Source organism: Tachypleus tridentatus, chromosome 12 (assembly GCF_004210375.1).
Source record: "Tachypleus tridentatus isolate NWPU-2018 chromosome 12, ASM421037v1, whole genome shotgun sequence".
NCBI classification, from domain to species: domain Eukaryota; kingdom Metazoa; phylum Arthropoda; class Merostomata; order Xiphosura; family Limulidae; genus Tachypleus; species Tachypleus tridentatus.
Window position 1 is genome coordinate 2,598,254 of NC_134836.1, and position 25,724 is coordinate 2,623,977.

At 33.7% G+C, this 25,724-nt stretch overlaps 1 protein-coding gene across 3 annotated transcripts in view; it reads left to right on the forward strand.

The window, feature by feature from the left end:
- The first annotated feature begins 3,235 nt into the window (after positions 1 to 3,235).
- The window catches only part of LOC143235156 (uncharacterized), an 80,188-nt gene continuing 57,699 nt past the window's right edge, over positions 3,236 to 25,724 (forward strand). Inside the window, exons 1-2 of one of the 3 annotated variants that reach the window (XM_076473033.1) lie at positions 3,239 to 3,391; positions 3,764 to 3,848. The gene's annotated coding sequence lies outside the window, so the exon portion shown is untranslated. The other 2 variants (XM_076473034.1, XM_076473035.1) reach the window with 2 other exon arrangements.

The following is a 25,724-nucleotide window of genomic DNA, read 5'->3' on the forward strand; positions in this document are numbered from 1 at the left end:
AAGTATAACGGCCACTAACCTTTCGAATTTTGTCCTGTATGACTTTGGAACTCGTGGTAGAAGAGATGCTAGAAATGTCTTTAATTCAAGATTCCTTCTGTGTTTGACGTCTGACATGCCAATCATGTGCACGAACCTGTTGAAATGCAATGCAGTTTAAAAATGTGGGATACTTACGAGGATACTGTAGGAAACGTGTCAAGATTTTAGGAGTACACAGAGTAGCTGCCTAGACAATAAAGTCAGTTACTGCTTCCACATAGTCATCTATTGATGGCTTACACTCGATGGCAAGATTAAGTTCCGAGAAAGCAGCAAAAGAGGGCCAGTTGGCTTGGCTCAACTTCCATTAAGGCAAGCGGATCGGATGCCATCTATCACGGCCATTCTCTCTCAAAATGATAGTAAAATAATCACTGCCCCGTGGATAACTGTCGACCCTCCAGGAAAGTCAGTGAAAAGTGAAGAGAAGTAGATAGAAAGATCTATAGCAGTAAAAGACTAATTAGGTTCATGAAAATCAGTATAAGAACTCGTATTGAAGAAAGATAGGTTGTGGTCCAAGAGCATATGCTATATACCACGACCACTTCCATCGATATTTGCTCCACTCCAGAGCAAATCCCCCAGTAGTAAAAAGGGATATGATAACTGCTCAATGAGGGCATCAAGATCTGACTGATTAAAGATCTCTTCAGAAATCAGGTAGAGAGAACAAATAGTGATGGTACAACCCAAGGAAACATGGATGGATACAGCCTCCAAGAGTGTATCAAGTGACAAAGATAGGGTTGGCATATGCTGATCAACCAGCAATGCCACCTCACCGTGCACTCGTCCGTCACACGACCTGTCGTTTCTGTACAAGGAAAATTGCCGAAGGATGACTGTATCAGCAGGTATCAGAAACGTTTCCTGTAAGAAGAGAACCCAGGATGGTAAAAATTAATCAAATCCTTAATGTCACCTATATTTGATCGAAAACCTCGACAGTTCCACTGGATAGAGTCGCCATTTTTATTTATATTGAGCAGAATGTGGCGGGGAGACCTTCTGTTTGCAACCATGTTTTTTCTTTATTGGACAAAGATCTATCTACCTCCATGGATCCTGCCCTAGGTCGAGTAGGCAGGTCTCTGTCTGTGTACAAAGATTCTAATGACTGAGGGCGTGAACGAATGGTCGATTTACTACTAGGGGCTGCAGAAGTGGATGGACTCGAGGAAACACTTGAAACTGAAGGAAGTAAAACAGGGCAGTAACTGGAAGGAGTGGTAGGAACAGAGATGAAGTAGACATAGATGCGTCAATGTTTTTAATTATGGAGAGCACAGATTCTTAAGATGTTTTGCAAACAACTCTGTTGGAAGCACAGAAAGATCTGTCTGCCCTTCCACTGTGGCAGTGGAATCGAGTGCAATAGCATATGTCCGAGATGGAATTGGGGACAATATTTCGGAGCCTCTGAGTAGTTTATATTATTAACAGTTTTCAAGCATTGCACCACTTTCTCTTCTATGCATTTAGGCAAGAAATAGAGTGAGAGGGGTGTAGGTCACTACAGTTAACACAATGTGATTTTAGATTCGCTCGTAAGCGTCGTGGTCTTCACCACCACAATAAGCACATATCAAAGAACCACGACATGATCTTTTGAGTGACCAAACCGCTGACACTGGAAACATTTGAGAGGATTAAAAATGTAAGGCCATACCTTGGAGTTCAGATGATCTTCTTTGACTATGGCAGGAAGACGTGGTGATGCAAACGTTCATATCAGAAAATTGATACGGTCCATAATTCCGTCTTTACGTGTGAAGATTCGGCGCACCGCAGTAACGCCTTGGGTGGAGAAAACGGTGAGAATCTTCGGCTCAGGAATGTTCTTTAAATTCCTCTCAACTATAACTCCTCTGGAAGAATTCAAAGTTGGATAGGGAATAACCTTAATGGGTATATCCTCAAAGGCTTTTAATTTCAAGAGAAGTTTGGTATGTTGTGGTGAAGATGTTTCCACCAAAATATCTCCAGAGTGCAACTTCTTTACTGACTTTCGGGAGCCAGCAAGCCCCTCTAATACCTTTTGAATAAAAATGGAGACATCTGACCTAAGGATTTCTCAGATAAGGTATGGATAATCAGAAACCGAGGTGCAGAACCTGACTGTAATATCGACTATACAACAGAGTCGTCCATGCGTGGTCGTTTTCCAATGAACTGTTTTTGTTTCATTTTTATTTAGTTTATCATAAAGAGAGGTATCCATAATAAAGAAGTTACATTTCAGTGCCCACTGATCCCACCCACCATGAAGCCCTACGAGGGCACGCACTACAATGCCAAAAAAGGACACTGCAACAACACCAGCATCAGACACAACGTCCATAACGATCACTGAGAACATCCAACACTGGTACTTGGTTGACCCTAGCCCAAGTGGACCAGCCGATTGACCATAGGGGCCCCCAAGGTCGCCCATCTACAGGAATTCAAGGCAAAAGTTGTGTGTTAGGGTTGGACCCCTCAACCACCAGAATCCTCTCCTCCCTTCACGGGTCTCCACGCACAGCAAACACGTAGGTGGATGTTTAGATCCCAGATGAGGTAAACTGAAAAAACAAAATTTTCTCTAGGAGGTCCCCTCACTACGTATAGGAATCCACACTGAAGGGGTGTGGCTGGTAGAAGACACGTTGAACATATATCGTACTTAAATTGAAAGAAAACGTAATTATAAAAACTTTGCAGAAAACATATGATATGCCTGAATATCATACACATTATTGGAAAATAAATTAGCCTTGTTGTGCATTTTTGGCATTGGCGATCCTAGTTCAAATCAGTGCAACACCTAAAGTACTCCCTACACTTTAAGCTGCAAATGAGTTAGAAGAGTAATAGTCCATTCCTTGGCGTGAATGGTGAGTGGTAAGCTGCTTCCTCTATGGTCATTTGTTCAAAATGAGGGAGAACGACACACTATCTCAAATAACTTTGCCAAAAGTGCAAAATACAAAAACAAAATACTGAACTTACAAAAAGTTTTCGAAGTTGAATATCCTTTATAACAAAGAAATGGCTTTTTTGCAGACATGAATGCTAAATTTTAAAACTAGTAGTATTACATTATAAATATAATGGAAAATAATTTAAAAAAATTGCGAATTAGAGTTGTAAAATGTAAATAAATGTAAATTTTCTCGTGAAATCTCGTTTATAGAGACGGACACGTATTATAGTCGTCAAGCCTACATTTTCGAAATACCGATGTTAAGATTGTTACATGTTACTATTATGATCATACCGTAACTAATAGTGTTTTAAGTATGGAATGTGATCGATAAACCTGGAAACAAAAATGATTTGGATGTTTAAGAATACCGTATCACATGTATGTTAAATTATAGATTACTTGTGTAAAACTTTAAAAAGTAAAGTTGTGAAGATGCTGAACATTGCAATACAGTACTTAATTAGTAGTATTACTAAATATAATTTACGTAAATTGCTAGATTTAAAAAATTCAGAAGCATAAATAATTGCTTATGATAAAGTGGTTATGCAAAACCTTGAAAAGAATGTACAGCATAATATATATGTGATACCTCTGTTTCAAGTTTCGTAATAAACTAGTAATTTGTTAGTAATAGTAATACAACAAAAACTTGGACTTCATAAAGGTTGTGTATTATAATTTGTATTCAAGTATATTCCAAATGCAAAACTGATCAGAAAGTTACAGTTTACTACTAACCTATAATAGGAACATAGCGTAAGGAACGAACTAATGTTAGTTAGGAAAACGGAAAAGATCTGACACTGCAATCACCGTCAACTTTTGTTTTTTGGTAAGTCATAACTTTGACTACTTATGGTAACTTCGGATTTTCATGATTTATAATAAGCGTGGTTTAGTTGTAAAAGTACCATTTTACAGGTTTCATATTAAAAAGGGTATGGTTAAAACCAAAGAGAATCTAAAGATGAATTAAAACAATTAAACGTAAACATCGATAAAATTAAAATTGATAAAAAATTAGATTGAAATTGCTAAACCGAAAATTATTTTGTCTTTCTAAACCATAGGAAAATCAACTTATAAAAGTAGGTTAAGTAACTAGCTCAGTTGAGTCTGTCTTATTAAGGTGTGGAAATATTTTGATTTCTATAAATTCCCCCCCTCACCTCCCATGCTTGTTGTATAGTTCCTATAGGTTTTTCATCTATACTTGTTAATTTTTTTCATTAATATCTTTTTAAACATTTGTTGCATACATATTTTTGTGGGCATATTGGACATCATTAGTTGAAGCATTTTATTTTTTTTTTTTAACTGGCATCCATTTTAATATCATAGGTGGAAGGAGGTCAAAATATCACTTTTTTATATAGCCAGTACAAATATCATAAGTATAATATTAAATGTTTTATGTAGATTATCAGTAGAATTAAATGCTTCAATGCTCTTATTTTATCTTCTAATTTTATAATGATATAATTTGATGAAACAGATGTCTGTTTGTTTGGGTTGCACATAGCTGAAGTCCATTGTTTTCCAGTACCATTCAGTCAGTTAAAAATTTGTCCCATGAACTAATATGTTACAAGTAGAATGCATAAAATATTACAGTACTATGTCAAAGTGTGATGTATTTATGTGATTGTTTCTTTAAGCCATCAAGTGCTGATTCTTTGTATAGGATACATTCTGCAATCAGCAGTTGAATATGAGCATGCTATATGTGGTGTACGGCTTATAAAATTTTTCCATGCATTTCAAGCAGTCATATTCAATGGGACAAACATTGAACATTTTTTTCAAGAACATAATATTTTCACAATTTTATATGCTAGCACGTATATTTTGTTTTACTGCATGGTTGTCTTGTTTATGTGTTTGTTTTCATATTTGTGCACGGTATACCTGTTTTATTGCTTTTGCGATAATGTGAATCAAACATTAAGTTTCTTGTATAATGGTAACTTATTCCCTGATTCATTTTTATGCTCTGTTCTAAACATAGCAATGTAACATTGCATACATGCTGGTTATAATGCTTTAAAATAATTAACAAAAGGAAGGAATTGAAACATAACATTTTATTGATGATACAAAAACAAATGAATCAAATGCTTCAATGAAAGCTGAAAACAGGATATGGATTTGATGTATGTAATTCTTATACTTATTCTTATAGGTTATTACTACAGTCCAGTAAAACTGGACCTAAAAATGTTGCTAATGGAATACATCAAGGCTCAGTGCTTGAGCTTTTGCTCATTCTTGTGTACATCAGTGATAATGGTAAGGGCATTAGTAAACTAGCAAAATTTACTTCTATGTGTATTGAGTGTGTTCAGGTATTGCAGAATCACTTGAATTGATTGGTAAGTACAAATGCGTGACTACTGTACTCATAGTAAACACAAGGTAATACAGTTGAATTATCTAATTAGTCAAGATCACACATTTAATATAGATGGGAAACTATCTAATGGTAGAACTGAAGAAAAAATCTTGGCATTGCAGTTGATAAGTCACTCAAACCATTGAACAGTACTTTGTTGGTAGTAATAAAGTTAATATAATTTTAGTGTATTTGTAGACAATGGTTGCAAGTCAAATAGAGTAATTATATATAGTAATTGAGTAGGTCTTCACTTAACATGTTGTGTACAGGTTGGAACCCCTTATCTAAGAAAGACACTGATATACTGAAAAACGTTTAGAGAAGGGCGAGAAGGGTGATTTATGGGAGGGCCATATTATGGAGATATGGTAAACTCTTGTATTTTCTTTTCAGAAAAGAAGGGTAAAATATTATCTTTTATTAAACTTTACAAAAGTTTCCAGAGGATTTATAAAATAAAAGACTATTTTTTTAACTTCTATTCTAAAGATTGTTTCTCAGAATTGAAATACAACAGCACATATTTGTTCACATGTCTATAGATTATACTAAAAACAGCCAGTTTAAGATATGGTCTCAGCCTGAATATAAGTTTCCTTTAATTGCACCATACAAAATATCGGTGATTAAATAACTCAACAGTAAGATCCGGCATTTTAATGAATTAACTAAACACCTTTGCAAACTTAACCCCCAACTTGCCTTCCTTGACTACACAAACCTAATACCATTTATTAATTTTCTTGTACAAGATGGTTTTCACCTTAACTTTTATGGTATTTTTACCTTAGTCTCAAACTTCAAATACTTTATTTCTTGTAACAATCCTTTGTTTTTGTATTTGTCTTCTGTAAGTTAACTCTGTTATCTCCTGTTTCTACTTTTATTAGTTGTACCCTTTCTCACTATCTCAGAAGCTGTCAACATTACACACACAATAATACCTCTATCACTCAATTTACTCAATTACAAAATCATTCACTCTATCACAGTGATTCTTCAAGTTATTTTTTTAGGTTCTGATAGATGACTAAAAACATAGCACAATTCTCCAAAAACCTATATTACACAAACAGCAATAATTATTCTTCTTTACGTATAACCTTTTTACCCCTTTATCTACAAAATACATCAAATCAATATTAGTATAAACACTGTATATGCCACATGTTAATTTTTAACTCAGTCTCTTATAAAATTGTTAATTACCTTCATTAAAACACAGTAGTCCTTCATCTGTTAGCATCAACTCTCACATTGACCAGCATTGCACTTTTTATACTTCAAACCACTGCCCAATTGCTTTGACGAGCTGTATCTATAAGACCTTGGAGAGGATGGTTAATGCTCGCCTTGTTTGGTGCCTCGAATCAAACAACCTCCTCTCACCCATCCAGTGTGGGTTCCGACGACAGCGCTTCACCACAAACCACCTGATTTTACTTGAAACGTCAACAGAGAAACCTTTCTAAAATAACATCTTGTATCAGTATTCTTGACATTGAGAAGGCTTATGATACAACATGGAGGTATGGCATTTTGCGAGACCTCCATATATATGGGTTACATGGTCATTTGTGCATTTTTATTAAAATTTGTTAATGGACAGTTGATTCAAAGTTCGTGTGGGTTCAACACTTTCCCTTTCATTTCTACAGGAATTTGGAGTCCCTCAGGGCTGTGTTCTGAGTGTCACACTTTACAGTTTAAAAAATTAATGCCATCACTGAACAACTCCCTCCTACTGTTGCAAACGAGCTCTATGTTCATGACTTTCACATCTCATGTCAGTCGTCGAACACGAGGTATATTGAGCGGCAGCTACAGACTGCCCTCAATTGTTTACTGAAATGGATCACAGCAAATGGCTTTAACTTCTCTTTCTCTCTAAAACTGTTTGCATGCACTTTTGCCAACAACGGGGTATTCACCCTGATCCTGAACTCCATATCGGTGAAGTTGTGCTGCCTGTGATCCCTGAAACAAAGTTCTTGGGGTTTATCTTTGACCGTAAGCTGACCTCTATACCACATATCAGGCAGCTACGGGTCAAATGTACAAGAGCACTGAACATCCTCTGTCCTCTCTTCCACCACTATGAGAGCAGATCAACGTTCTGTGCTAAAGGTATATCGTGCTCTTTTATTCGATTGAAACTTGACTGTGAATCACTGGTCTATGGCTCTGCCAGACTATCAATCTTAAAGATGCTAGATCTAGATCCTATTTATCATCAAGGTCATCAGCTTTGCACTGGGGCTTTCTGCACTTACCCAGTTCAGAGCTTATACATAGTCTTATGAACCTTCTTTGCACCTCTGCCATTTGCAGCTGTCTTTACTATATGCTTCGAAGCTTCGTTTCTTACCAAAGCACCCCACCTGGGGTTGTGCTTTCCTTTCTCAGTGGGTCATACTTCTTCAGAACAGACAGTCTGCCATTGCTTCTTTTGGCCTTCGTATCAAGGCACAGTTGGGTGAATTGGGTCTGTTCTTGAATAACATTGCTGTCTCCACTTGTCAGCCTATCCCACCATGGATTCTTACAGTCCTCAATTGTGACCTGTCTTTAAGTCATCTGAGAAAAGTAGACACTTCTGATTGAAAATACTGTCTGCTATTTGCTGAACATCTTTCAAATCATCCTTCCATTCCTATTTATACAGATGGTTCAAAATCAGGTGACTGTGTGTGCTCTGCCATGGGTTGTTGTGATTTGGTGGTTGTGCGGAGAATCCCCATTACAGCTTCTGTGTTCACTGCTGAACTGTATGCCATTTCTCTTGCCCTGGATCACATAGAAGCTAAGCAGTACTGAAACTGCACTATTTATACTGACTTTCTTAGTTCTCTACTGGCCTTGGAATTGCTTCACATTGGTAATACCCTGTTCTTGTTTATATTCAAAACCAACTGGCCCATTTCTCTTGAACATCTACTTCTGTCCAGTTTTACTGGATATCGGGCCATGTTGGTATTCGAGGGAATGAGCTCGCCGACACCAAAGCTAAGTCTATTTGTTCTGGCACCATCACTGCTGTGCCTGTCCCATACATGGACTATGGTCCTGTATTCAAGGCTCGGCTTCATGCCATTTGGCAGTCAACTTGGAGTGAGCAATGCAAAAACAAGCTTTTCCAAATAAAATTGTATATTGGAATTTGGCCTTCTTGCTTCTGTAAGGATAGGAAAGAGGAAGTTGTTCTAACTAGACTATGCTTTGGTCACAGTTTTTTAACTCATTGTTTTCATTTATCTGGAACTGATGCACCATGTGTAGTTTGTGTAACACTGAGATCACAATAAGCCACATTTTACTCTCTTGTCATTGTTACAACTCTCAACAATGGCACCATTTTAAGTATGATCTGTCAGAAGGTTTGTCCATAACGTTAGACAGCGTTATTGATGATGGTGACACTGTTTACCTTGTTAATGTTTTTAGTTTTTTAAAGGCCATTAATCTTTTTAATGCCATTTAAGTTTTTTAATTTATACATTACACCTTTTTAGATGTGATTCCCTTTTAAGAATCAAAGTACATGTAGTTTGATTTGAAATTAGAAAATGATCGTAACGTCAAATAGCTTGGAACCAGGACCAGAAAAGCCAACTTCAGGTGACTAACGGTGGTTTTTAAACTTACCTGTTAGCCTTCCTGGCGAGTTATGATAATTATGATTATACTACAGAAAGTCCTTTACAACTTGTATTACTATAGTTTTTCTCTTACTACTGTAGACTAGATGTAAAAATTGGTTTTATGCCATTTATGTTTTTTTAAACTTTGTTTTGTTTTACCTTAATTTCCTTTTATGAATTTTACTAAGTTTACTTTTAACTTTTTACCAGATGTTTGGCACAGATAACCTAGTTGCTTTGTGCCATAAAATACTAAATCAACCAACCAACCATTAAAATCTTTGGTCAAAATTTTGTCTGTATTCTAGATAAAGAAATTTCCCACTATTATCACCTGTACAAGTTTTTTCTGGAACAGAAAGAACTAAAACAATTTACACAGGGAATTGATGTATTCCTTTTTAAAAAGAATAAAAAGAATCAGTCTCCTATCAATGACACCAATTGAAAAAGCATTTCCAACAGCATTATTTCAAATCCTCTACATTGTCATAAAGAATATAGCATAGTACCAAGCAATCTATCATAAACTATCAAAATTCCTATATCTTACAATGGACAACTTAAAAAATATACAAGACTTCTCAAACTAGTAAATCTGTTAAGTAACAGCGATTTCATAAATCATGCATGTAATGATGAACACACTTCTTGTATCTGTAACAATGTTAATCTTAGTTTCCTTGGTAAAGGTATCAACTTGTGCCCGAATAACAGTGATGTTAATAAGTCCAAATGTCTTTCTTACCTGCACATATTCTCTGGAAAACCAAGACTTCACAAATTTTTTTCAAAACAAACTAAAAATCAATATACATCAAACTTCAAACAGAGCCACATTTAGAGAATTACATTAAAGAAAATTACATAATACAAGCTTTAAAATCTTCCAATCAATGTCATAATATTAACCAAAATGAAAGAACTGCCTTAAACAGTCTTAAATTAAACACCAAAATTGTAATAAAGTTAGCAGAAAAGGGTGGGGCTATTGTTATTCTTAATAAACATGATAATGTCATGGAAGCAAAAGAAAACAGGGACTAGAGGAACTAATTTCTACAAGAAACTTTCATATGATCCTACAACTTAAGATCATAACTGATAAATTTAAGGAACTTCTCCAAAACAATAAAATTAACAAAGAAACCTTTCAGTATTTTATACCCAAACAAGCTTTTTATGGTAGATTTTCTCCCTTACCCAAAACACACAAACGAAACAATCCTGGCCAACCTATATCTTTTAACATAAATATGGTTACTGAAAAGATGTCTGCTTTTGTTGACCTGTTGGTGAGTTTTGTGTTCCATGTTTCTTCTTTTTTTACGTAAAATATACTACTCATTTTTTTAATATCATAGAACATATTAGTGAACAGATACCACCTCACAGTCCTCTTTGTACAATGGATGTTTTTTTTTTCTCTACACTAATATTCTACATGATAAAGGGCTAGAAACTGAAGTCCACATTAAAACTTTGAGCCATCATAATCTCAAACAGTAACTGATCTTGCCAATCCTGTTTTAACTCTGAACAACTTTGAATTTAATAATGTACATTACCTTCAGGTTGATTATACTGCAATGGGTAGCAAAATGGCTCACAATTATGCCAACATTTTTACGAGTCATATTGAAAGCCAGCTTGTACATCTAATTCTTGTAAAACCTCACATGTGGAAATGCTACATATATGACATTTTTCATTTGAACAGCTGGTCTTGAATCACTTGAGTTTATTTCTTATACAAACTTCTTTCACAAAACAATAAAGTTTATTTTTGATTATTCATCTACCCAATTTAACTTTCTTATGCCACTGTCTTTATAAATGATGGAACATTACCTAGAGTTAAGCTCTTAGAATAAAGAAAATATGATCAGGTGAAATGGATTAAAGAAAGCATGCAAAAAATTTAAAATAAACCATGTTATAAAGAGGATATAAAGATACCTTAATTGACAGACACTAAGCAGAAAAATGGAAGTGTCATTGGCCACATTGTACTAGAAATGAAACACACTCAACAACAAAACAGTACTTGAAAAATATACTAAACATTTCTTGGAAGACAATATGACTTTCATGACATCACTGAACTCTCTTTATATATTACTCATTAGATTACATTATCATTCCCAGTTTAACTCTGAAGAAGAAAGGTCCATCTTTTGAAAGTGCTCAGGTTATAGTGTTTTTATCATTTTGTATCAAGAATTGCTTGAAATAATGCATTTTTCTGACACCACAAAAGGACTAGAGGAGTGCAAAGAGAGGCTAATCTCTAGTTAAGACAGTTTTATTTTTCTAGCCATGTGAGTGACTTAAGCAAGGAGTTGTTTGGAGAAGGGAATTGATGGTTTCCTGAGAAGCACGAGGTGGGTTTAAATTTGTATTTCTCGTAAGGGTGGTTATGCACAGACATGCTTGAAGAACTAAATGGGTCTTTATGTTCATAGGTGTTAGTATGACCATTGTCAGCAATGAGATACTTGAATATGTATATAGTTTATAAGAATTTAGTTATGTAATGAAAAGCATTTGGTTTTGTTGAAATCCATTGTATCATTAATAAACCTGGTAGACCAGTTTTATTTAAGAGTTCTAATTTTTAGGAACATGTTTTTAAGGCATCATAGGTTTAATTGAATCAAAATAGTGGGAAAGAAATATATTTCTTTTAAAATTGAATGTTGTTCCAAAATAAACAGCATATTTAAGGGATGATAAAAATCAAACATGTAACTTACAAAACTTTGAAATTATCAAATTCATGTAAATGATGAAGTGTAATGAGATTTATCATAAATAACAGCAAGCTGAGAAAGCTAATAAAAACTGCTAAAGTATCTTAGTTTAAAAAAATAAGATTTGAGATGAAGGGTTATATCATTTCTAAATAAATTTAGCACAACAAGAGATTCAAGAGTGGGAATGACACTTTTAAGATATTTTAAAGAGAAGGAAACATCATTGAAGATTTAAAAAACTTACCTTTGTTCTGGCTCCAAGTTTAATTCATTTTGTTAATATTTCATCACATTCAATTTTTTTATTACTCTCCATTTTATCCTATGGCATAATTTCTAATTGAAATGAAATGCAGCAGGTAATGTGGTTGTTGTTTTCAAATATATTTTATTTCTATCCCAAATCAAAGTGAATAAACTCTGTACTTCCAGTAGCTTTGATTTCTTAAAAACTGGAGAAAATCACTTGTATACAATGTTCATTTATATTATAATCTTTATTCCATAACTGTTACATGTATTGTTGAATTTGACACTGTTTATGCATTCTTATCAATGTTCCTCTTGCATCTTTCTATTTATTGTACAATATTTACGTTTAACATTGGATTTAGATACATTGAATGCTAAGATCTATTAAATAAATAAGGAAGAGAAGACCACTAAATGACATCAACTATGTACAAACAAATTCACTTTTACACATATGACAATGGATTATTTAAACATGGAACTCATTTTATTACATAATTTACATAACAGTATATTTTTAAATAGTAATTTAAGACTAGTTTAGAATTAAGTAAAACCTTAAAAATACTTGAAGTAATTGAAATTAGTTGTTTCAAGACCTAACAGGGTACACTTTAGATCAGTTGATAATACACTAGCTAATCTATCAGTAAGATTTAGGATTGAATTCTGGTTCTTACCACCACAGAAATAATCCTCCTCAGAGCTTCCTTAAAGATGGTATTAGAGTAGGAGATAAAATTTAAAATGACAAAAACAAGTTAATATTTATGTAAAAAATAACCTGAGCATTAATTATGACAACAGTTGATCTCCATAATCTTACTATCAATTTTGATTATTGTTTCAATGTTATATTAATGTAGATACATTTAAAAAGAAAACAAGTTATGTCCCACTGAATATGTAAATATGCATTTCTAAAATGCACAGAAAAGTGGACCTGTTTTTAAGGGAATGGAGTACCCAACCTAAAACTAATTCCTAAAAGTTCTACCAGCAAATGTCTTTTACATGTGGATAGATGAATTCTGTTATTTAACTGAATAAATTTATCCTTTGCTTTTAATTGTAGATAAGTTTTTTTCATATTTGAGATACAAGGATATGCTTTTTTTTTTCATCAGTGCTTAACACAGAGGTGAACTAATGGTAGTGATAATATGCTTGTTGGTTGTAGTCTGTTCATTTTGTGTTTTGTTTGTTTCATTTGGATGGTAAGTGTTTGTACTTGCAATGTGATTATTGGCTTTTTATGGGTATCAGTATTCATACATGATTATTCAGTATTATGTGCGTGCAAAAATCAGCATAATTTGCCTCTGGGTTTAAGCACAAGAGTGAGTCTTGAGTGAAGAAATATTTCTTTGACAGTCACTTATGGGTAAATTTCTTGTAGTAATATATTACTAAGTCTTTTAAGTAATAGAGTTGGGTAATTAGTGTAATTTGCTAATTGATTAATTATTGAGCTCCTAAATTGATTATTCATGAGGCTTTGATAACTACAGGGTGTTCGGAAAGTCACTGTGCAGTTTTGTAATCATATTTTATTCAGTCTATTTCAAGCCAGCAACTGATAGCGGTGTTTAGAAACAAAATAAGAAGGATCCAGGCCTGTATTGATGCCAACAGGGATCACTTTCAACATTGTTTATAATTGTCATTCATATTTACCTCCTGTATTTTATATTGAAACATGTCTGTTAATAAATATATAAGTGCACAGTGACTTTCCGAACACCCTGTAGAATAACTACTAGTAGTAATAATTAGAAAGACCAATTTTGATTAGTTTGTTTTCATGAGTCATGACACTTCTCTGTTAAGCTGAACAGTAGTGAATTAATTGAAAATAATAATTAAAAATTAAAATTTTGATATTTTAGTTACTTGGATAATTGAAGTGATTAAAAATTGTAATAACTGGAAAACTAAATTTCATTTATTTTGTGGGACACTGATTGGTGTAATAAATGCTCATAGGTAATCAATTATATGGATTAATCAAGTTAATTCCAAGTTTTATTTACCAGTGTTTGGAATAAAGTGTCTTAATATTATATTGGCAATGTATGTATTATGAAGGGCATAAGACATAGCACAGGCATTGCATCTGATTTTAACTAGCTTTGTCATAGAAAGGGTCAGATTATATTAATGGCCTGATTGTTTCCAGTAGTTGATTCTTATTTCAGTTACTGTTGTAAGCTGTATTAATTTAGTTTCAAAGTTTAGTGAGTCAGGATGCCCTTGAGATAAAGAAAAGGGATTTGTAATAAGTGAAACAGTCAAGAATTTCATTCTTCTATATCTGCTGTATAAAATATCTATTTGGTATGTTTGTGCAATATTTCTCAATATTTGCATGCAATTTTTGTATGTATCTATGACACCCTTATTACCAGACATTTCAAAGTCATAATCATCTGCTTATGCTTTTAACACAGGTGAAGGCTGCATATTATAACCATTGTTTTAAATCTCAAGCTAGTACATATCTATATGAATATCTTGAAAGGTGGCTTCCTCAAACAGGTAACACACCTTATTTGGCATAAAATTTTATCTACAACTAACTTAAATATGTATTCAGTGGACTTTTCTTCTGTTTTACTGGAGTATTTTAAGTCAAGTATTTTTATAGTTCTTGATTTTCACCTTGTTTACCATAACGATCAAGTGAGGTAGAAAAAGGAGATGATGTAATTGTTGGTAGAGCTGAGTGTAAGTGGACTTTGCTGATTGATTAGCTCCACGAAACTTGAATAGCTGGAGTAACAAAAATGAAAAAATCTGAGACCCCTAATTTTGATCAATTATTTTTATATGTCATACCAAATTTATTTCTGAGCAAAATTACCCCGAAATAATGTGTGCCATGTCTGTTTTGTTTTGAATGACCATATTATGTTTTTAACTTTCAAGACAAAGTCACATAACCTACAAATGTCTCAACTACCAGAATTGGAGGGTATTTATTCACCAGTATGGGGCTACCATATTTATCAGTTGATGTGGTGAAGTTCTCTAGTAACTGTCTTTTTTTCATTAAAAATCATATGGTTTTGAATTTGTCACTTGGAGACCAAGCCTTAAATATTTTTTCCTGTATTGAAAGTATATTTGACTGTGCTGTGTTTATATCTCAGTAGGGTTCATGCCAGTCAAAACTTTTTTGATCAAGTGTATCTTTGTAAAATATTTCAAGCATGTTTCTTTATTTGACTGAATAAATTGTCTTCTCATGTATGACACTATTGTGTGTGTAGTGGATACACAAACTGGCTTAATATGTACAAGAATAATCTGTGTGCTCCACATGTGCTTTCATTTCCACATCATATAACAAGTAATGCATAAGTTGTAGCCAGCAATAACCACCACCAATTCTTGTGTTAATACTTTACAAAGTAATAGTGGAATTAATTGTGACATAATGCCCTTAAATGACATGTGTTTGGTAGCCCATTAATTTTGCCAGCTAATTGTTTTTTGTTTTTTTTCTGGTCAGCAGTTCAAAATTAAGGATGGTAGTAGATTGTCTTGGTAGTTTTACCGCAATTCAAACATACTTGCCCATCTTCAGATACATGCAAGTCAAAGTTACATATGACATGATAGCTGGTACTGTTTTTGATGTGTTATACATATTGCATGTATTCTGCTTATACCCAAGTTGCATGTTTACCTTGTTTGCTCTAAAAAATAGCAAATCTTTAAGATATGAAATTGCTTGCTTATTACATGCTACAAATATAACCAGTGGAGTTTGATTTTGGACAGTTGTGGCTAGCTCGAGTTTGGGAATAAACTTTTTCCATCATTTATTTTTTATTGCAAATTTGGTAATCAGCAACTGCACTACCTCGCATCATTGCTAATGTCACGTGCTTCATCACTGCCACAGACTCTGCCCATTTTGTAACGTTAGTCTGGTTTATATGTTTGTTGTCAAATGTGCATTGTTTTGCATAAGCTTGCAAACATATTTTTATTGTGCAACTTTCAAGTGCTTAAATATATTTCGTTTTTAATCCCATAATATGGATAAGTGGATAATTTGAAAACGAAAGAATCCAGGTGATGGTGAACATTCAGAAAATAAAGAACTTAATTAATTCTGGCATTACTGCTAAAAAGAGAATGGCACATGACTGGAAAAATCTGAAACAAGAATTTAATGAAAGTTTGAGTTGAAATTTGCAGTGATTGAAGAAGCAAATAATAAGCCAATGTGTCTTTTGTATAACAAAGTTTTTTGGAATAATAAAGCAACACTAACAATTTTCACAACAAATTTGATGTAAAATTTCCACTTGATAGCAAAAATCTTGTGAAATTAGCCATCTGAAAGTATAACTTCATGTACAAAATGGATGCCTAAAAAGATTTTTATCATCGATAGAACTAGTTGTGTTAGCTAGCTATAAAATAGCTTGGATTCTAGCTTAAAAAAAGAAATTTTCTGATGCTGAACTAGTAAAAGAAATATTGATAGTGGTCATTGAAACTCTGTTGGAGAATTATGATTAAAAAATTAACAGATATTTTTCAAAAGGTAAATAACTTGCAATTAAGTCGAAGAACAATTGTCCGCAGAATACTAGAGTTAGAGAAAGACATAGAAAATCAGTTGCTTGAACAACTAAAAGACTTTTTCTTTAGCACAGTTGATATTTTGGGTTCGTTATGTAACTTCAGATCTTCAAGTGAGAGAAAAAATGCTTGGCCTTTGTGGATTATGAGATCAAACATTTGGAAAAAACATCTTTTGAAAAATTTCTTAATGTCAAAAAAATTCAATCTGGATTTTTGGAAAACTGGTTTCTGTCACAACAGATGGTACTCCCACCATGACTGGGGCAAAATTAGGATTTGTTTCTCTTTTGAAGCAGCATTTAAGTGAAAATAATGTGAAATCCATGCTGCCATCTTTCCATTGCATTTTGCATGAGGAAAATTTGTGCTCAGATGCCTAAAAGTGATGAATTGAAAAATTTGATGGACTTTGTTGACAAATTGTGAATTATATTATTAGTTGAAGCTCTCTCATCCATTGAGAGCTTGTTGTGTCTTTGAAGAAAATCAGTGACTGTACTTTTGATGATTTTACTGATTTTGCAAATGTAAGATGGTTAAGTAGAGGAAGAGTGTTGGAACAATTTACTTCCTTATTTCTTCAAATAAAAGAGTATCTTGTTGAAAAATGTGAGACTGAAAATTTCCCTGAAATTGAAACTTTGTCATGACAGTGTGATTTGCACTTTCTGTGCAACATGATGGCTCACTTGAATAATTTGAATACAAAGCTTCAGGAAAAAGGTAAAATAATAAGCGAGGAATCACAGTCTATTCATGAATTTCAATTAAAGCTAAACCTCCTTTCGGTACAATTACAAAAGAATGATTTGACACATTTTGCAAAGTTGAATAGTTTTCTAGAAAATGACCATGATTTCTCTGATACTAAAGATGATCTCTATGTAAACTGGATCAAAATTCTATCTCAAAAATTTGAATCGCGTTTCTCCGAATTTAAAATTTGAAATTGATATTTGAATTTTTGCATGAGCCATTTCAATTTGACTTAAGAAGTTTCAATAAGGAAATTACATTTTTTTGTCTTTGGATAAGTGTGGATTTGAAGACAAGAAGCTTACCCTGCAAAATGTAGAACACAAAAGGTAAACAAAAATGTTCTGTCGAAGAGATGTGGCTCACTATTCTGATAAATGAAAGTCTTCCAAATTTATAGATAGCAATTTCAAAATTATTTTCCATGTTTGGATCCACAAGGGTGTGTAAGTCAACATTTTCTCTGCTAGATTTTCTCAAGTTTAGATACAAATCTCAGCTTACTGACAAATTTAGAGGAAGAGCCAAGATGCTCATTGAGCATAGATGTTAAGCCAAATTTCATTAAACTTGTTGATGAAAACTCCCATCAATTTTCACATTGAAGGTTAGTTGAAATGCATTTATTTTGATTAAACTAACATCTTTCAGTTTTTTTTTGTAGTAGTGTGGCCAACGTTGTTTTCTTAGCCACAGTTGTGGCCACTATGAAAAACAAGTTTCCCACCCCTGATTTAGCACATGCACTCATAATTGTGTGCACATACACACACAAGGTAAAAAACAATATTTAGATATCTGAACACTTGTTTCTGATGTGAACTACTTTAAAATTAAGCGTAATATCCTTTTTATATTTTCATGAACTATATAAGTCAAAGGAAGACATTTACAGATCTGAGTTATGTCCTTTTTTTATTAATGGTCAAGTGTAACTTAAAAGAAAAAAAATTTTTGTAAAAAATATGGTATCTTTCTCTGAGAGTAATTATAAAAATATAACTTGAGTTATATAACTGACTGATTTAGTAGAACACAATTTTTGTTTTAAAACTATGTATTATATTATTATGCTTAACATTTTCCATTATGTACATGTGATACTACTGATAGATAGAGCTGGGCAAATTACTCTTACTTATGAGCAGTAACTACATAAACTAATGCCATGTAAATTTATTAATTTTATAAAAATAATCAAAATTAGTAGTTTTAGTTAATACAACAATTAATCTAATTTATGATTAAGTCATTTATCATAAAAGTAACGGTGAAATTGATTGTTCAAAGAGTATCAACTAATAGAAGTTAGTTTTTCTCATTATTGCTGTTTTCAATTATTCTAATGATCGATCAGTTAAAACCATTACATTTACTCAGATAACTACTATGGTTCTTTATAAGCAGAAAGCTACATAATGAACTATATGTGCTTACCAATTTTAGCCTTATAAGTTTGTTCATTTGGATCATAATTCAAGGGTCCTTTGTTTGATTCCAATTGCTTTCCCTTGTGGAAAAGCTGTGAAGGTTGTCTAGTCACAAATTTTGAAATTTTTTGTTCACTGGAGGGGAGATAAAGCCTGTCTGTTTTTTGTTTGTTATTGTTTTTTTTTCTTTTAACTGCTTACATGAAAGAAGGCTAATGTCTGAAATTATCTGTAGACAACTTTTTTTCTTCATTTGCTGACTAGAGGTAAAGCAAAGTAAGTTTTATGTGTTTTTACATACTGTGGTTTGAGGAACACTGTACTTATTTGTTGAACGGACCATTGATCAGTTGATTAATATTCTAGCTGTAGTCTCTGGTGTAACTATAGAATTTTTAAAAATGTCTTCTAAAGATGGATGGTATGAGTATTAGAAATTTAAATAAAGTATAAAACAACAACGTTCTGTACTTTATTTTCAACTTTTAATATATTTTTACTTAAGTGGATTTCTCACCATATAAAATGTTTAATATAGCATTTTAATGTCTAACTTTGCATTATTTTCCTTCTTGAAATTGTAGTCCAATGCCAAACCAACTCTTAAAAATATAGTAATAAAATGTGTTGCTGTATTGAATCTTCACAATGCAGTTTTTATATCTTCAGTAACTGATTAATCACGAAATCGTATAGAACAATTAAAATTGCCACACCAGCTTAGCCTTTTCTGCTCTTTTCAATAATTTTAGTCATAATTTAACATAAGAATCAACAGGTTTGAAAACTCGCTTTGTTAACCTGAAGATGACCTAAGAAGGTCGAAATGTTGTTCTGTATTTTAAAGTTTCAATACTCATACCAGCTGTCTTGAGAATATAGGTTTGGAAATAATTATTTTTGTTATACATGGAAATGCAATTAAAATAATAGTATCACACACACACGTGCACACCCACAATAAATAAATAAATAAACATAGTACACATTTTATTTTACTAGATAATTGTATATATTTGTCAAAAATACAACTGTAAAAATTGCTCTCCATGTAATTTTCACTAATTGTGACTTGTTATAAACTAAACATCCAGAAGCTATATCAAAAGGCAACAATTATTAATTACACAATAATGAGTAATAGGAATAAAAAATTTTAAATATTTATTACTTTGCATTTATGTAACACATTTTAATTTATTTTTTACTTAACATTATTTAGTGACCTCCAAGCAGTTAGTTTAACATACTGTGGGTAAATGATATAAAGAAAGTTTCTAAATAGTGTACACTTGGTTAAAATTTAAATGCTAGCAAATGTTTTAATATCAGCTAGGATATCCAGTATTTTGGTTTTTAATGATGCAACACTCCTAAAGTATCTAACTTAAGTGAATTATTTTGTGAACGTGACGATGATCGAAGAAGGTTGAAATGTTGTTCGCTCCTCTATGTAAAATACTTTTTCAACCCAAACGAGCCGTTTTTACATATATTTCTCTACAAATGGGTTTTCTTGACACCACTGAATTATTTGGATCAGTGTTAATTATCCTGTATATTCAATTACTCAATCAAATAGACACAAAATTATGTGGATAATTTTATTTTTACATTAATCGTAGTGCCTCGAACAAAATATTTCCATTTGAACATCATTTGGAAACTAAGGATTACAGTTCAGTAGAAATAAAGTTACAATAGTGTACAAGTTGGAAAAAATGTTAAAGAAAAAAATAAACTAATTTGTTATTACATGGAGTTACCTTCAGATTATTTTTATCAAATAATTTAAATGAACCAACCCAATGAAAGAATCACATTATAACAAAAGGGTTTTACACTGCTGCACAAATTGATTGTTTTAAACACTAATCCTTACTGCCTGTCTAGTTCTTTTAGTCACATGACCTGGGAGGATAAGTTGAACCTTGGACATCTCGCCATACTCTTTCACCTCTTCCTGCCTCTTATAGTGGTGTGGCAGTAGCACCGATAAATGTTGAACATTCCATAAATGAGGGTGTTGTTTTCATGTAATGTCACAAGCGTGATTACAGAATCCATATCAGGACCATTCCCTTTGTATTCAACGTTTTGCATTTACACTGGTGTACATTTTGCTTCATTTGTATCTTATCGTTTTCACATATCACAAGCAGTTGCATATAATCCAGTGCTTATTTATTTTGTATGTATTGACATACGTGACACTTTTTAATACACAGTGTATACACGACATAAATAATATATTAAGTAACTCCAGCAGTAGGTGGATTATTGCTATACTATAGGGCTATTTTACCAAGTCACTTAATTTGGTTGTACAAATTTGCAAACAGTTCTATAGCTAAAAGTCACTTTTCCACTTCAAGTAATTACCATTTGCGTATTTTACATGTGTACAAACTACTTTAAATGAACAAGTGATACATAATTTTAAGCAATATGCTAGACTCCTCTCTCCCGTACTTGTTTTTTTTTTTATTTCGCGTAAAGCTACACAAGAACTATATGCGCTAGCGTCCCTAATTTAGTAGTGTAAGACTAAAAAGAAGGCAGCTAGTCATCACCGCCCACTGTCAAGGTTTGGACTACTCTTTTACCAACGAATAGTGGGACTGACCGTCACATTATAACGCCCCCAAGACTAAAAGGGCGAGCATGTCTGGTGTAAGGAGGATTTGAACTTTCTACCATTAGACTACGAGTCGAGTGCCTTAACCACATGGTCGTGCCTGACCTCTCTTCCGTAGTTTGCGCTACGACTTTATCGGGGTCTGGGAGGGTCAGATTTGATATTCCACCTTTTCCTTCCCTCTCGCCGTATTTTTATTTATTTGCATTTTTTTCATCATCAGTGGTAGCTGTTTCAGGAGAATACGAATTTAAATGCTACATGATGGTCTGAGTATTCTGCACTTTCCGTTACTCCTTTCAGGGCAATGCCTGTATAGGTATTTACATTTATATACTTGTGAATAAATACATTTTATATTTATTCGGTGTTCCAAAGTCCTCCATATGCGAACAGTTCCACAATGTGCAACATTATAGTTATGGTGACGACACAGTAGAATGAACCAGCTTGAACCATATCAACGACTTTTTTGACCTTATGTGAAAACTGTACATACATAGGATAAACGAAAAGTGCCGAAAATTCTGTATATTACAATAATAAGTATTTGTCATGATTAGTCGTCTGTGAGAACATTCAAGTTTAATTAGTAGTTATTTCTTTTATTTATTAATAATGCATAGTTATTACTTGTTAGTTTGTATCATACATTTCGACTACAGTTATACTACTGTCTTCAAAGAAGTTCTGAATAGGGCAGTGTATTGGCACAAGTATGTCAGCGACCGAAATGTACACATAGTTCTGTAATACTCGTTACTAATCAGTGTCATAAAATTGCAAGATACGACTTCAGTAATTTGAAATGCGAGAGTAGAACAGCTAGACGTAAGTTATCCTTTACCCCAAGAAATATCTAGGGATGCAGTGGTCACGGTATGTTTGTGGAAACAGCCCACTTGTGTGGTTTTTACTCAGTCAACTTATTATTGGGCTTGAAATATTTTATGAAATAAATGGTCCCAGTAAAATACGTTGATACTTCTTTATGTTACATTTTCTTTTGTCGCTGATGTTAATGTTACTTACTCCAAGCTGATGTTGTATCTATCCGCTCTACAAGAGCTGTCTCAGACTGGCTTATCGTATGTAAGCAAACCTTCATTGAATTTTGATGAAGTACTTGTGAAATCCAACATTTATATATCTTTCTTTCACTAGAAGGGGGCGTTATTGGAACATTCAGATACCATTTGTCTAATTTTACATGGAACCTTCCATCGTTATGCACATCTTTACTTTCTTGAATTAATACTTTCGATTATGCTCAAATTAGAAATGTGTGTCAGAGAAGCCATATGTACATTAATTTATTGTAGGAAAGTTAATTATTTATTATTTTCAGCTAACCTGTTTGAGAATTAGATGTGATATTTGGTAAAAAAAGAACCTCAACCATAGTATGTGGACACCCCTTCTAATTAGTGGGTTTGACTATTTGAGCAACACCCATTGCTAACAGGTGCATAAAATCAAGCATACAGTGGTGTAATCTCCATAGACAAACATTGGCAGCAGAATGGGTTGTACTGTGAATAGTTTAGTGACTTTCAACTTGGCACTGTCATATGATGCCACCTTTCCAACAAGTCAGTTCGTTAAATTTCTGCCCTATTAGAGCTGTTTTGGTCAACTGTAATTGCTGTTATTGTGAAGTGGAAATGTTTAGGGGTAACAACAGCCACGAAGTGGTAGTCCACAAAAGCTCACAGAACGGGATCGCCGAGTGTTGAATCGCGTAGCGCGTGAAAGTCGTCTGCCCACACTTGCAACACCCACTACCGAGTTCCAAACTGCCTCTGGAAGCAATGTCAGCACAAGAACTGTTCGTCGGGAGCTTCATGAAATGGGTTTCCATGGCTGAGCAACCGTACACAAGCCTAAAATCACCATGCACAATGCCAAGCATCGGCTGGAGTGTTGTAAAGCACACCGCCATTGGACTCTGGAGTAGTGGAAACATGTTCTCTGTAGTGATGAATTACGCTTCATTATCTGGCAGCCTAACGGACGAATCTGGGTTTGGCGGATACGGGAAGAACGTTACCTGTCTGAAAGTATAGTGCCAACTGTAAAGTTTTGTGGAGGAATATTAATGGTCTGGGGTTGTTTTTTATGGTTTGGGCTAGGCGCTTTAGTTTCAGTGAAGGGAAATCTTTATGCTACAGCATACAATGACATTCTAGAGAATTGTGTGCTTCCAACTTTGAGGCAATAGTTTGGGGAAGTCCCATTTTTGTTTCAGCATGACAATGCCTCCGTGCAAAAAGCAAGATCCATTAAGACACGATTTTCCGAGGTTGGTGTGGAAGAATTTGACCGGCCTGTACAGAGCCCTGACCTCAATCCCATCGAACACCTTTGGGGTGAATTGGAACGCCGACTGCGAGCCAGGCCTTTTCGCCCGACAACAGTGCCCGACCTCACCGATGTTCTTGTGGCTGAATAGCAGCGAATTTCCGTAGCCATGTTCCATAATCTGCTGAAAAGCCTTCCCAGAAGAGTGAAGGCTGTTATAGCAGTCGGGTGTCCACATACTTTTGGCTGTGTAGTTTGTATGTTTGTGTGTTTTTCATTAAATTCCATTGTGTACGTGCACAGCACAGTTGAAATGATGAACAGAAGAAGCAGTAACATGTAAATATCATATTAATTAAAAGCTTGAAAAAGTACAGGGAGTGGGAAAATTTCAGAAGTTCTCCAACGTTCACATGTTCTTGTCCGAAATCTGTTAATTAATAGCTCGCTATCAAATGAAAAGAGCTTTGATAGAAGCATGCATGTTAATAAATTTTCCAGGTGATAGGTTTGTGTTTTCTGATAGCAAAACCACATCGGGCTATCTGCTGAATCCACCGAGGGGAATTAAACCCCTGATTTTAACATTGTAAATCCGTAGACTTACCGCTGTATCAGCGGGGGGACAGGTGGTGGGTATTGGACGTAAAAATAATATATTCTACAAACTGCTCTTCGGCAACTCAGCCATAAGTCTTCCTTAGTTTTCAGCCAGTAACGATACATCCACGTTTATTGGGGCTGCGACAATTTTGAAATCGATTATTCGTTTTCGTAATATTGTATCGAACAAGCGTCGGCTATTATCAACCCAACCTTAGGAAATGTGACATAAGTATAGAAGTAGTCGAAACTAAGAAGTTAAGACTGTGTATTTGTGGGTCAATTTGTATCGTATTATGTGAATGACTTAAAAATGCATCCAGCGTATCGTAAGTCACGTGACTCCTAAGAGTTACCGTATGTACTGAATTTAATATTTTATCATTTAAAGGTTTTGTTTATGTATTCAGAGACAATCATTAGTATTCATATAAAATTATTTTCCCATTTTTGAATAGAAACGATTTTCTGATTTTGAAATCGATTTCAACTGTTTATCTGTAGTCTTGACATCACCGGATCTGGTTGTCTGAACGCTACAATACCAGTATTGAATGAAGTCGCATATATCCACATAGTCACTGAAACAGAAAATATACTGATGATGAGAGGTTTTCAACGTAATAAAAATAGGATACTGACTTTGTACTTTTTTCAAAATAAGTCTCATTTATTTTGATTTTGTTTGTTAAATATCGTTGACAAGACATTCAATTACGCGTATAAATACATTTGTCTATTCCACAGCTAGTTAGAGTTAATCACACTTTTTTGACCATTTTTTCATTTTGCATCATTGGGAATCGCTTATATGTATTAAAAAGTAAAAAAAAAACAAAAAACACTAAAGTTTAGGGTATTAGTCAGCTTATTTTCCTAATGTTCCCAAGCTGTTGGGTATTGGACAGTTTCTGGGTCAGAGTATCGTGCTGTCGTGTATGTAGAAGTGTACAATAACTTGATATTACTGTGTGAACGAATGTTCGTCGAAAGACCCGGAGAATATATTGCAGTAAAATTATATAAATAGTGCAAGGCCACAGCCAAGGATTTATGGTTTGTTTATCAGCTGTTGTTTATGTTTTTTTGTTGTTTTTTGTGAATAAACTCGTGTAGTCTACGTCCATGGGATTGTAAGTAAGGACATTTGGTTACCCAAATATCAACATTTGTTGCAAGTAAATGGTTTTTGGAAGTAGAAAGGTTATATTATTCGATGGTTACATATCAAAGTTGAAGGTATCGTTATCATATCAGTAGGATCCGAGGGTGTGAATTGTTTGATATCTTGTTGTATAATACATAATTATTAGGGTGACTGTTTAAAATAAAAC